Genomic DNA, 6,496 nt, shown 5'->3' on the forward strand with positions numbered 1-6,496 from the left:
ATAACATATGTAATATGTTGGTTATAAATCATGATATAAGGGACCAATATATCTGATAAATTAAGAAAAATAGAGAAGGGGATTTACACCTTTATCAACTGGTTTCAGACTCATATTTAAGCATCTGTGAATTTTTTTATGGTTTTCTGTCTCAGCATTAAATTCCATTCTTCCTGTGTTTTTAACCACCTAACATATTATTTGAAGTGAGCATGGCTTAAAATTCAGAAAAATCAAACATTTAGAATCCTATATAGAATGAAGGAAAATAATGACAGCCAACAAGTACATATGTTCATGTGTGTATTTGAATCCAAATAAAGATTCAGTAAGCTGAACAACAGCAACAACAAAATCTAGTCCTGCATCAGCCTACTTTCAATTAAAAAATCTATTTCATTAATTAAATTTAATCTAACTGTAGCCCATACATGAAACTCCTTTTTCAGGGCTCAATTTCCACAAACTTCTACAAATTTCTATATACGTATTAGTTTGCCCCTATTCTTCCACCACAAAACAACCAATTTTAGGATAAATCTACCACTGTTTTTCTTTATCAAAAATACACGTTCATTCCTCGTGCCTTCATTATATCAAAATACTTCTATATAATGAAATACTTCTATTGTTTTAATAGCTTTAATTACATGTATTATAATTTTAACCCCTAAAAATCTTAATCTGTAGCAAACACCATGAAGTAAGCAATTGTAAACTCTGTTATGTCACCACATCCAATTGGACTTATGAACATATTATATAACTTCTATTTGAAATTACCTAGATGTTCAGATGCTAGTGGTAAAGAACCTGCTTGTCAATGAAGTTAGATGTAACAGACTCAGGTTCACACCCTGGGATGGGACGACCCCATGGAGGAGGGCATGGCAATCCTCTCCAGCAATCTTGCCTGGAGAATCCCATGGACAGAGAAGCCTGGTGGGTTACATACAGTCCATAGGGTTGCAAAGAGTCAGACACGACTTAGCTCAAACAGATGTTCAGTGAATTCTCATCATTTAGATTCACATAGCAAAATCTATTACCAAAAATCCAAGAAAGTGTTTTAAATAGACATATCAAAAACACAATTATTCTTAAAAGAGTTCACCTGAAGGCTCATATGTCATTTACCTTTATTTCATAGCTTTTGAAAATCAGACCATGTTAACTTTTGTGTGGTTTTGTTTGTTTTGTTTTTTGTTGACAAATGCTGTTAACTAACAGTAGAATATCAGCAAAATTGGAAAACTCAGCAATGGCCACAGGACTGGAAAAGGTCAGTTTTCATCCCAATCCCAAAGAAAGGCAATGCCAAAGAATGCTCAAACTACTGCACAATTGCACTCATCTCACACATAGTAAAGTAATGCTCAAAATTCTCCAAGCCAGGCTTCAACAGTACATAAACCATGAACTTTCACATGTTCAAGCTGCATTTAGAAAAGGCATACAAACCAGAGATTAAATCTCCAACATCCACTGGATTATCAAAAAAGCAAGCAAGTTCCAGAAAAAGACATCTACTTCTGCTTTATTGACTACACAAAACCCTTGACTGTGTGGATCACAACAAACTGTGGAAAATTCTTCAAGAGTTGGGGATACCAGACCACCTGACCTGCCTCTTGATAAATCTGTATGCAGGTCAGAAAGCAACAGTTAGAACTGGACATGGAACAACAGACTGGTTCTAAATAAGGAAAAGATTACATCAAGGCTGTATACTATCACCCTGCTTCTTTAACTTATATGCAGAGTACATAATGAGGAATGCTGGGCTGGATGAAGCACAAACTGGAATCAAGATTGCTGGGAGAAATATCAATAACCAATAACCTCAGATATGTAGATGACACCACACGTATGGCAGAAAGTGAAGAAGTAAAGAACCTGTTGATGAAAGTGAAAGAGGAGAGCAAAAAAATTGGCTTAAAACCCAACGTTCAGAAAACTAAGGTCATGGCATCTGGTTCCATCACGTCATGGCAAATAGATAGGGAAATAGTGGTAACACTAACAGAATTTATTTTGGGGGGCTCCAAAATCACTGCAGATGATGCCTGCAGCCCTGAAATTAAAAAACACTTGCTCCTTGCAACAAAATCTATGAACAACCTAGACAGCATTTTAAAAAGCAGAGACATTACTTTGCCAACAAATGTCCATCTAGTCAAAGCTAGTTTCTCCAGTAGTCATATATGGATGTTAGAGTTGGACTGTAAAGAAAGTTCAGCACCAAAGAATTGATGCTTTAGAACTGTGGTATTGGAGAAGACTCTTGAGAGTCTCTTGGACTGCAAGAAAATCCAACCAGTCCATCCTAAAGGAAATCAGTTCCTGAATATTCATTGGAAAGACTGATGTTAAAGCTGAAACTCCAATACTTTGGCCACCTAATATGAAGAACTGACTCTTTTGAAAAGGTCTTGATGCTGGGAAAGATTGAAGGCAGAAGGAGAAGGGGATGACAGGGAATGAGATGGTTGGATGGCATCACTGACTCAACGGATGTGATTTTCAGTAAACTTTGGGAGTTGGTGATGGACAGGAAGGCCTGGTGTGCTGCAGTCCATGAGATCACAAAGAGTCAGACATGACTGAGTGACTGAACTGATCTGAACTAACTGAAGAGTCAAAAATGACTGAGTGACTAGCTCACACACATTGGCCTTCAGTTAACCTAGTGAAGGACAGGGAATCCTGACATGCTTTAGTCCATGGGTCACAAAGTGTCAGACATGACATAGCAAATGAACAACAAAAAAACCTAGGTACAATAAAAGATATGTCTTTGTTAAATTAACTATAAAGTTTAAGCTATACTTAATATCAGATATTTACTTAATGTTAAGAATTTCCTAGGTCACAGGAACATGAAATTTCTTCTGGCCAATATATATATATCAGTCCAGTTCAGTCGCTCAGTCATGTCCAACTCTATGACCCCATGAATAGCAGCATGCCAGGCCTCCCTGTCCATCACCAACTCCCAGAGTTCACTCAGACTCACTTCCATTGAGTCAGTGATGCCATCCAGCCATCTCATCCTCTGTTGTCCCCTTCTCCTCCTGCCCCCAATCCCTCCCAGCATCAGAGTCTCATATACATATATGTTTATATTTTTAAGTTTAAAACTCCTCTGTTTTTCAGTCTCATGGACTTTACAAGATCAGACAAGTTCCTGAGAGTCCACATAGAACACTGAAATTTTAAAGGCATGTGTTGGGAAATGCAAGTTCTTCATAGAAAACATGATTCCTCTAACTGCATATGTTAAAACCAGCAATATAGCCATTTTCAGTGATTTAAAAACAACAATAGCAAAGAACAGTAATAAACACTTATATTCATTATTCACTTATATTCACATGCCTCACTTTCAGAGAAACGTGAATCAGCATTCAAGTTACTAAGAATGTTTGTATGTGTGTGTTAGTCTTCAGTCTACCTCCTTGCTACCGCATGGACTTTAGCCAGGGGATCCTTCATCCATGGGATTCTCCAGACAAGAACACCAGAGGGCATGTGTTTCCATGCCCTCCTCAGGGGATCTTCCTGGCTCAGGGATTGAACCTGCATCTCTTAGGTTTCCTGCACTGGCAGATGGGTTCTTTACCACTAGCACCACCTGGAAAGCCCATTAATGAATGTCATAACTAGGAAGAGAAAACAGGATTTGGACTCAGGTACCAAGACATTCACACACACACACACCAAAATTCTCATTTTGATATAATAGCAGAGCTATTGATCTCAGAGAGTCAAGAGGTCAAATAGTATTAAAATAAAAATAAAATTTTCTTTCATTTATGGGAGTTGAAGATCTCCCAGTTTTGCAAAATATACCTTATGAGGATTAGAAGATGGAACAAAGCTCTGATAACCTATTATTCAGGTTTGGTATTGTTAAATATCAAGCAAGCAAACAAACCAATGCAGTGCAAAGTTGTCTCTCAAGATCACAGTTTCTTATCCTCAGAAAGGGAGATTCCCAACTAGTTCCCCATCAGTCAGGGACAAAACCAAAAATCAAGCTTGAATCCAAAGTGAACCCCAATCAATGCCCCATCAGAGCTGACACTGATGACTAAGCTTTTGTTCAAAATGGAAAATCCTAACCAATATTCCTTTATAGCCAAAGCCAATGCAATAGGGAAGGATACATTTGTGTTGTTGCATGTAAACTGTGTTACTTACCAAAGAAGTCTTAACCATCCAATTCTAGTGCCTTGTTCCTGAAAGTTTGGTGCTGTGAGCCGTGTGTTACACCAGGATTCGTGACCTCCAGAGGAGAGGACTTCAATCCGGGGTCAGAGACAAGGCTTGACTACTTAGAGCTTTTTGTGTAGCAAAGTTTTATCAAAATATAATAGAGATAGGGAAAAACAGGAAGAGTGACCCCTTGCTAGTTTATAGCAAGGTGTTTTATGTCTGTTTTAAAGCTATTAATCAGATAAGAGAGACACCTTAAGGCTGAGGGAGTTTCACCAGGCCCCTCTCCCACACTATGCACTTTTGAGATAGGATGATATGAGGTGTGTCATCCCCCAGTCATAAAACAACTGACAAGTGAAGTCGTTCAGTCATGTTCGACTCTTAACGACCCCATGGACTGCAGCCTACCAGGCTCCTCAGTCCATGAAATTTTCCAGACAAGAGTACTGGAGCGGGGTGCCTTCTCCGAAACTAATGACAGGAATACTGATTTGTTGAACAATTATCATCCCAAGGTCTGAGAAAAGAAAAAAAAAGTTAGCCTTAGGTGGAACCATTTTGAAGAAAGGCAAATTCCAAAGCAAATACATAGTTTCATTAACATAAGAAAGATGCATTGATTAGCTTAAGGCAGAACAAGGTGTCCTCAACACAGAATTAAAGGAAACCTCTTCTAATTTTGTGTAGAAAAAGAAAAAAACACATCTGCCAATTTCAGTTTACTTCCTCCTGCTGCTTGGGGACCTCTGGTCTTCTGCCTGTTACCCTCTCATTCCCTTTACCAATAAAATCAAAAGCATCATGGGCCAACAATGTTTCATCAACAGCAAGCACCTACAGCTGCTCTTGAAACAAATGTGCTCATGGAGCTCCTTGAGAGGGGCCAATGTGCTATGGGAATGATGCCTATTTGGGACTGGGCTCTATCTACATTGGCCACCAAAATTGTTACTGAACAAAAACCTGGGTCTGCGCACCCATACATAGTAAAGGCAATCCAGTGACCTTGGGTTCTGATGAAGAAAAGTGCAGCATCTATTGGAAGACACCATACAAAGTGTCCAGGACAATTAATGCTCAAGACCCTGAACTCCTCAATGAGTTTCAGCAAAAACCAAGGTGAGGGAGGAAGTGTCCCAGAGTATGTGATCAGCTCATGCACAGTTCTTTGATTGGTTGATGGTGAGATAACAGGGTGATGTCAAAAGGGTTAACATTTTCAATTCTTAGGCACCAGCAGGTCTGGGGGCTATGCACTCATGGTCATCAGGTAGCTAATGTCTTCCATTTTGCAGCAGTTTTGACACCTGTTAAGCAATTCAAGAAATCTTCATCAGATATTATTACCTTCAGAGAGGAGCTAAAGCAGAAGATATAGGAGAGAGATGTGTCCTAAGAAGGCCCCATATGGTACTCCATTGTTACAAATTGTCTCACACAATATATGCTCTTCTTTAATGGGTCTCTGCCATTTCATCTTGGTAACTATTGATGACATTGCCATCTCTTTATAGGAGATGGCATTAGTTGTCAGTGTGGCACAGTAATTTGCTGATTATTGAATAGCTATATACTCTATATTCTTCAGCCCCCTTATAGTCAGTTTTGGCCATAGGACTTCTTTGGCTAATAAATATGAAGGAAATACACACAGCCTGAATTAAAAAAAAAAAAAAAAACCTTCAAGTAGGATAACATCACTAGAGAGCTAATCCTCTAACTTACATCAGAATTTGTATAAGTAAGGAATAATACTTTATTGTGTTAAGGAAGAGAGATTACAAGACTAAGGTTATTACAATTCAGTCTAACCTACACTCATTAACATTGACTTATATTCAGAGTACATCATGAGAAACACTGGGCTGGAGGAAGCACAATCTGGAATCAAGACTGCCAGAAGAAATATCAATAACCTCAGATATGCAGATGACACCACCCTTATGGCAAAAAATGAAGAAGAACTAATGAGCCTCTTGATGAAAGTGAAAGAAGAGAGTTAAAAAGTTGGCTTAATACTCAATGATCAGAAAACTAAGATCATGGCATCTGGTCCCATCACTTTATGGCAGATAGATGGGGAAACAGTGGAAACAGTGGCTGACTTTATTTTTGGGGGCTCCAAAATCACTGCAGATAGTGACTGCAGCCATGAAATTAAAAGACGCTTACTCCTTGGAAGGAAAGTTATGACCAACTTAGATAGCATATTGAAAAGCAGAGACATTACTTTGTCAACAAAGGTCTGTCTAGTCAAAGCTATGTTTTTTCCAGT

The sequence above is a fragment of the Bison bison genome, unplaced genomic scaffold (genome assembly GCF_000754665.1).
Source record: "Bison bison bison isolate TAMUID 2011002044 unplaced genomic scaffold, Bison_UMD1.0 scf7180017863457, whole genome shotgun sequence".
NCBI lineage: Eukaryota > Metazoa > Chordata > Mammalia > Artiodactyla > Bovidae > Bison > Bison bison.